General features: G+C 41.8%; 1 long non-coding RNA gene across 1 annotated transcript; it reads right to left on the bottom strand.

The window, feature by feature from the left end:
* Positions 1-1,077: 1,077 nt before the first annotated feature.
* On the bottom strand, positions 1,078-6,874 carry LOC140510471 (uncharacterized). The gene is made up of 3 exons (XR_011969241.1): positions 6,770-6,874; positions 3,349-3,526; positions 1,078-2,096 (listed from the first exon to the last, which is right to left on the bottom strand). It is a non-coding gene; the product is annotated as an uncharacterized lncRNA (long non-coding RNA).
* Between the last annotated feature and the right edge of the window lie 1,463 nt (positions 6,875-8,337).

Below are 8,337 nucleotides of genomic sequence, written 5' to 3'. Positions count from 1 at the left end.
GGGCATGGAGGAACTATACCCATAATCCATACAATATGGAAGGAATAACTGAAGAGAGAGAGAGAGAGAGAGAGAGAGAGAGAGAGAGAGAGAGAGAGAGAGAGAGAGAGAGAGAGAGAGAGAGTTGTTTGTCCTGTATGGTGGTTAGGTCAGACTCTTTTGCATAGTTATGAGGCTTATCCAGGAGGCACTGCAGTGTTTAAGGGCTCCATGAAATCAACAGTCTCATCCATAAAAAGGAACACTAGGAGGGAATGCTGTTCACCTTGAACTCTGTGCTGGCCCTCCTGCATGACAGTGGCAAACACCTTTGGGGAGTCAACGTCTCCCTGCTCTCTAGGTCACTTGATATTAATGATCAGAAGGACAGCAAAGGAATTTCGAAATCAAGGAATTTTGTATGATTTTGATCTATTTATGGGAAGCACTTTGTTGGAGAAGACCTTTAAGGGAGTGTTTTGTTCTACTGAATTAAATGTTGTTGCTTTAAAAAAAAAATTTAACACCAAGCAATAAGCATAGTGTTTTTTTGTGTTCCCAATATCTTTTCATTCAATGGATTCGATATAAAGATGTGATCTATTGTAGAACACTGTTTGAAAGACTTAATTTCCTGTTCCCTTCATATGCCTTCATCAGAGATGCCCTTGATGGGTACAGATTATCTTTGTAAAAATTTTTCCTAGCCGGTGGCAGGTGGATCAGTAGAACTTTGACCTCTAAATCCTGTGATGCTATCTTTTGTCTTTCTTTGTATCCCCAGCATTTAACACAGTGCCTGGGACACAGTAAGTGCTTAATTAATGTTTTTGACTGACTGATCTAATATTTGATCTAACATAGATTTTGGTCAGGACACAAAAATATTTTGACCAGCTTGTACATGAGACTGAATCTGAGCAGTTGTTTCAGTAGGGATAAAAATGCAAAGTTTTAAATTTGGGTTCAAGTAACCAGTTTCACTGTGGACTGACCAAACTATTCTGGAGAGCAATTTGGAACTATGCCCAAAGGGCAATAAAATTGAGCATACCTTTAGATCCAGCAAAATCATTGCTAGGTCTACATCCCAAAGACATTAAAAGAAGGAAAATGACTTATTTGTACAAAATATTTATAGCAGTTCTTTTTGTGGTGGCTAAGAACTGGAAATCAAAGGGATGTCCATCAACTGGGGAATGGTTAAACAAGCTGTGATATACAATCATGATGGAATGTTATTGTGCTATAAGAAATGATAAACAGAATGACTTCAGAGAAGCCTGGACTTACATGAACTGATGAAAAGTGAAGCGAGTAGAACCAGGAGAACACTGTATACAGTAACAGCAACATTGTATGATAAAGAATTCTGAATGCCGGCAATGCAATGATCCAAGACAATCTCAGAGGACTCATGATGTCTCCAGAGAGAGAACCAATATGATCTTAATACAGACTGAAGCACGCTGTTTCTCACTTTCTTTCATTTTTTAAATTCAATTTAAATTCAAGTCTTCTTGTACAAAATGACTAATTTTACATTGCACACGTAAAACTATATCAAACTGCTTACCATCTTGGAGTGGTGGGGGAGGGGGAAGGAGGGAGAAAATTTGGAACTCTAGACTTCTAAAAAATGTTTAAAAATTGCTTTTACATGAAGTTGGGAAAAATAAAATATATAAAAAGAATCAACTTTACAAGCATAGGATGGGAGAGGTATGGTTGGAAAGCAGTTTGTAGGGAAGAGATCTGAGAGTCTTCATGAACTGTAGGCTCAATATGAGTTAGCAATGTGAAGGGACAATCAAGTTAGCTAATGGGACCTTCAACTACATCGAGAGGCTGAGCTTCCAGAAAGAAGGTGACAGTCCCTCTGTATTCTGCTCTGGCCAGACCACATTGGAAGTATTGTGTTCAGTCTGAGACAGCACAAGTTTAGGGAGAAAATGGAGATCATCCAGAAGAAGGCAGTCAGGATGTTTAAGGGTCTTGAGTCTATATCACATAAGGAGAAGTTGGTGGATCTGGGGATGTTTAGCCTTGAGCAGAGAGCTTTGGGAGAACATAATGGGTGACTTCCAGTGCGTGGAGGAGTTGTGTTCTGATTGGTCCTAGAAGAGAAAACCAGGAATAATGGGGGTAAGTTGCAAAGAGGGAAAATTTAGATGTCATTTCAGGAAAACAAAAACTTGCAAAAACTGGCTGCTTACAAAAGTAATGGACTTGTTGCCTTTACCTTCTAGAATTCTCAGCCTCTGTTAAAGCTTAGCTCAAGAGCTGTATTCTGTATGAGGCTTTGCTTATCTCTTCCCTCCTCCCCACCCTTACGAGATGCTGGTGCCTCCCTTCCCCAAATTACCTTGTATTAATAGCTAACATTTACATAGCCCTTACTTTGTGCCAGGCACTGTGCTAAACACAACAATTTTTATCTCATTGGATCCTCACAACAACCCTTGGAGACAGATGCTATTACTATTCCCATTTTACAGATGAAGAAACTGAGGCAAACAGGTTAGTGACTTGCCCAGTGTCACACATTAGTGTGTAAGTGTTTGAGGCCTTATGCGAACTCAGGTCTCCCCAATTCCTAGTCCAATGTTCTATCTACTGAGCCACCCAGCTGCCCCGGAATATTTTGATTTTGACTATATTTTGCACCCCCTTTTATGTGTCCATGTTGTTTCCCCTTTAGAATGCAAACTCTGGGGACAACACCGGTTTCATTTTGTGTGTTTGTATCACAAAGCCTGGCATATACAGTAGGTGCTTAATAAATTGGTTGGTTGGTTTATTGAGTGATTTTTCCATCCCCTGAGGTTCTTTAGCAAAGGCTGGAAGACCACTCATTCTCTGAAACATGAACACATTGCCAGGAAATGTCTGGTAGGACCCAGCTGGCCTGACATCTGTGCAGGTCCTGTCTGAAGATACACGTTCATCAAGGACTTAGGAAGTAGTTAGGCTGGAATAGAAGAGACTGCGAGTCATGAAGACTGGAGTTTGAATCCTTCCTTGGTACTATAAGAGCTGAGTAAACCTGAGCAAGTCAAACAACCCCCATGAGCCTCAGTTTCCTCCTCTGTACCGTGAGGATAATAATGTCACCTACCTCCCGGGGCTGTTGCAAGGTTCCAGATCAAATGAGATAATACATGTACTGGGCTTTGCCAACTCTAAAGCATTCTAAAAGTGTTAGCTATTACTATTATTATCACTATGATACAATTACTGCCAGGGAAGGGGAATTATTCAGTTAACAGATACTTATTGACTATCCACTATGTGACTGACACTTCACCAGGTACTATTGGGGAAATGAACAGTAAGTGTGAGATAAGACCCCGACCACAGGGAGCTTACTGTCTGGCTGGAGAGACAAGCTGGGCAGTCCCTCACACCACTTCTTGGAGCAGATGTAAGCCTTGAGTGGCATCAGCTCTCGATCCCCTGGCAGCACGTCCTGAGAATATGGGACACATTCCCTCTCTGTTATCGGATTCCACAATCAACTTCCTGCCTTCAGGAATGCACAGGACTTCTGTGAAAAAGGATGCTTGATTAAAGCAAATAAGGGAGTCCATAGCCCTTCTGGAAACCCTAGCAGCTGCTCCTGAAGATAAAGTCCCAAGCATGACTCAATAGCACTGGGATTCATGAGCCTGGCCCAGAGCCTGCTGGGAGCCAGAACAACCAGCCAGTTGTGGATGGGACTTGAACCATCAAGGATGTAGTGGAATTTGAGGGCTGGGTGCTGGAGGCACAGAGATAGAAGGTGTTTGGGCGAAGCAAAGACTTAACTTGGAATTCTAGTTTCTCTTGCAGCCTATGAGGAGAAAGACAAAAATCTGAGGATCTGAGTTCAAATCCTGGCCTTTCTGCTCACTTTCTGTGTGGCCTTGGGCACATCACTTGGCCTATCTGGCCCTCATATTCCTTATCTGTAAAAGGAAGGAGTTGGAGTTATTAGTGTCTGAGGTCCCTTTCAGCTCTTTATTTATAATCCTGGCACTTTTCACAGGCTAGCCCTCATGCCTGGAACACTCTCCCTCCTCCTCTCTGCTTCCTTGATGTCTTTTAAGTCCCAACTAAAATCCCATCTCCTGCAGGAAGCCTTCCCCACGCCCTGTGAATTCTGGTGTCTTTTCTCTGTCAACTATTTTCCATTCATCCTGCATATAACTTCCATAGTTGTTTGTATGTTTTCTCTTCTATTAAACTGTGACCTCCTTGAGACCGGGGACTGTCTTCTACCTCTTTTTGTATCCCCAACATTTAGCACAGTGTACGGCATATTGTAGGCATTTAATAAATTATTAACTAACTAGATTCTCCTTTCCAGTGAGCCCAGTGAGCTGAGCTTTAGGACAGAGGAGAGATTGGTTAGTATTCCATAGAAGTGGGACAGTCACAAAATCACAGGGCATCCAGTCTGACCCTTTCATTCACAGATGAGGAAACTGAGATCTAGGGTGGTTAAGGTACGAAGGGTCCTGGATTTGGAGTCAGAAGACCTCAGTTTACATCCAGTTTTTATCTCATGGTATCTGTATGAAGTTGGACAAATCATTTAGCTTCTCTATGACCCAGTTTCCTCATCTAAAAAATAAGGGGAGTTAGATATGGTGGTCTCCAGTTTCCTTTCCAGCTCTAAAATCTATAATCTGATATCTCCTCTTAGACTCAGTCTTCTCATGGTTAAAATAATCATTTAGTACATTCTTGGACTAAATGATACCCGAGCCCTTTTAGTCAGGGGTGTGTTGGTAAATGTTTAACAACCTGCTCTCTAGGGGGGAAAAGTACACATAGTATACTTTTAAGATCAATATATTATTAACATTTTCTCCATCACTTTCCTAAGTCCGGACAATCAATAAAACAATAAATGAGGTCCTGGTTTGTAGCACATTTCCAAGGTATAAACGCTCACACTGAAAATTTAACAATAGGCTTTTGTCCCAACATAGCACTACCATTAGCTCTAAATCTGTGATCCTTTAACTCTCTTTGCTTGCTCTAGGATAAAGCTCTTGCTCTATCATGTCACTCCAAGTTAAAATTGTTCAGTGGAAGAAATGAGGAAGGAGTGTCCAGAGGCAATAGGGATATTCCCTATCCCTGTTGATCAGTGATTTGGTGGGTAGTAAATGATAAATCGTTTCTCCTAGCCATAAAAAAGAAATCATTCTGGCAACTTTTCTGCACTAACCTAAAGAAATTATAAGAATTTAAATCAGGAACCCTCCCAGATGTGCAAATTTGAGAGCCTCTCCCTGGTACCAAAATTATTTCGCCAGTCTTTCTCCCATCATGCAGTTGCATGTGTTTGAGGTAGGGATGGAGTTTGAGGAGTGGGCATAGAACATTGTATTAGGGGCTTCTGGAGACCCTTAACATATAGGATCATAGATTGTAGAGCTGGAAGAGACCTTAGAGATTGAGTCCAATCCCTTCATTTTACAGGAGAAGAAACTGAGGCAGAGAGAAAGTAACTTGCCTGAGGTCAGTAGAAGAAGAAATGAAAACCAGGGCCTCTGATACCTAATATCTAGCTTCTACTGTACTGTACCAGTATAAACATTAGCTTCCTAATTTAATGAGAGTAAGCAGAGAAAAGCTAAGTAAGTCTTTAAATATATATGTATACACATTGATTTATTTCATTAAATATTTCCCAGTTATATATTTTTTTAAATTTAACATTCATTTTCAAAAATTTTGAGTTCCAAATTCTCTCGTCCCTGGCCCTCCCTCAACCCTTGAGAAGGCAAGCAATGTGATATCAATTATACACATGAAGCCATGCAAAACAGATTTCACATTAGCCATGTTGCAAAAGAAAACCCACGGACAAAACAAGAAAAATAAAGAAAGTGAAAGAAGTATGAAGCAAGTCTTTATTTTCTGGGACAACTAAGCGATCTTGGGCCTGAAAGGGAAGATTCAGTGTACAAATCAAGCACCAGTAGATTCTGTCCAACCTTTGGGAACTTGGCAAGAAATCAATAGATTAATAATTCCATTTCATTCAACTCAGTAATCCTATATTCAACATGGTAATAATATGAATATATACAGTCAAAAGAATACTGATTCTGGAGTCAGAGGAACTGGATTTAAATTCCACCTGTTATGGCTACTACCTTAGGCAAATCACTTCACCATCCACCACGTGCCTCAGTTTCCTTATCTGTATCATGGTTATCACCAGAGAGACCTTAGGCGAATCACTGAACCATGTGTCACATGCGTCAGTTTCTTTATCCATAAAATGAAGGGGTTGGACTAGCCAATGCCTGAGATTGCTTCCGATTCCAGTTCCTAATCTCCCAGTTTAACCCTCTATGAGGCTCTGGGGATAGAGAACTGGAGTTGAGATTTCACTGTAAGGGAAACTCCCAGGTGAGGACACTCCCTTTACCAATGCAAGTCAGCGCCACCTCCAGAATCTAGATTATTAGAGCATAGCTTAGAACACTGAGAGGCCAAGAGACTTCTCCAAGGTCATATAGACAGTATAAGTCAGAGAAGGGACTTGAATCAAGGTCAAGTTCTCCATCAGCTATGCCACCATCGCTCTCTCTTGGCACCGGGGCACTGAGCAGGCAAAGACAAAAAGAGAATGACATTTCCTGTCCTCAAGAAGCTCCCATTCTACTAAATGAATTCTACTGTCATTCTGCAGTTGAAAGAAAGGAGGAGGGCCCCTGAGTTACCCAAAGAACCCTGGCACTTTACCCAGATTCCCTCCCCCTATAGGGAGAAAACCTGTTCTACTTACCCAAGCTTGGGGCTATTGATTCTGGCAGCTGCTGATGCCCAGGATACGCCAACAAAGAGACTGAAATGAAAAACTGATTTATTTGAGGTTTTGGGCAGAGGAAAGGAGCCTTGGGTGACTCCAACTTCACCCTTTTCTCCCCCTCCTACTCCCCCTCCCCCTAAGCCCTCAACTTTAATTCTCATTAAATCTATCTTAGCTTTGAAGGATGGAAAAAGATTAGGAGACTTGACCTTGGTATTTGAGCCCTCATATCCTTTGCATCCAACCTAAGTCAGTGAACAGAAGCTGATAGTGCAGAAATTCAGAAAGGCCCTTGTCCCCTTCCTTAATGTGAGGTGGCAACTGAGTTATGCCCAGTGGATCTAGACCAGGGGTGGGGAACCTTTGGCCTTGAGGCCGCATGTGGTCCTCTAGGTCTCAAGTGTGGCTCTTTGACCGAACTAAGGGCCGTATAAAAACAAGGGGGTGGGGGCACTGAACTGGGGATAATCATGGTAGCTGCTGACTCAGACCTTTATGGTTTACCAAGCCATGTACATGTTTCCTCACTGGAGCTCCCCAGTGGACTGGTGAGGTAGAAGCTATTATTATCCCCATCTGGCTGTTGAGTCATCTCAGTTGTGTCAACTCTTCTTGACCCCATTTGGGGTTTTCTTGGCAAAGATACTGGAGTGGTTTACCTTTTCCTTCTCCAGCTCGTTTCACAGATAAGGAAACTGAGGCAAACAAAGTTACATAACTTGCCCAGTGTCACATGGCTAATAAGTGTCTGAGGCCGGATTTGAATTCATGAAGATAAGTCTTCTTGACTTCAAGCCCAGTGGCCTGTGCACCCTAGCAGCCCATTTTAGGTCAGGAAACCAGGCCTGACTTAACTATACTACTAAAAGTATTTGAATAAGGGAAAGAGGGAAAATCTGAACTGGAAGTCAAGACACCTGAGTTTTGGTACCTATTCTGGTACTAAGTGTAGAGTTTGATAGTATTTCAGGCTGGCAGGGATCTTAGAGATCACTTAGTCTTACAGATGGTCAAGTTGAGGCATGGTGGGGGGGGGACACAGGGGAGTGACTGCCTAAGGTTACCCAGGGAGCAAATAACAGAGGCAGAGTTTGAACCTGAGTCCTTTGCCTCCCATCCAAGACTCTGTTATCCTTCCACCCTAAACTTCAAAAAGTAACTTATTTTTTTAGGATAAATTTACATAAGGATCATAGATATAGGACTAGGAAAGACCTCAGAAGTCATCTAGTTTCTTGTTTTACAGATGAAGAAACTGAGGCCCAGGGAGATAATAGGATCCTAGGTGAGACTTCGAAGGGATATTAGGGGCCAGTGAGCTCACTGTACCCTTATTGTACCAACAAGAAAATTGAGAACCAGAGATGTTTAGTGACTTACCCGGGGTCACACAGTGGGATTGTCTCTCACTCCAAATCCTACTTCACTAAGCTGCCTTTTTTTCAGTCTTATTTTTATTTAAATAATGCTTTATTTTTTAACATTTAAAGCTGCCTTTCTTAAGGGTTCCAGCTTAGGAAGTTTACTGCATGATCCTGAAGAAG

Source organism: Notamacropus eugenii, chromosome 6 (assembly GCF_028372415.1).
Source record: "Notamacropus eugenii isolate mMacEug1 chromosome 6, mMacEug1.pri_v2, whole genome shotgun sequence".
Lineage (NCBI taxonomy): Eukaryota > Metazoa > Chordata > Mammalia > Diprotodontia > Macropodidae > Notamacropus > Notamacropus eugenii.
Note: the sequence above shows the minus strand (reverse complement) of the source record. Positions and strands in the feature narration are given on the sequence as shown.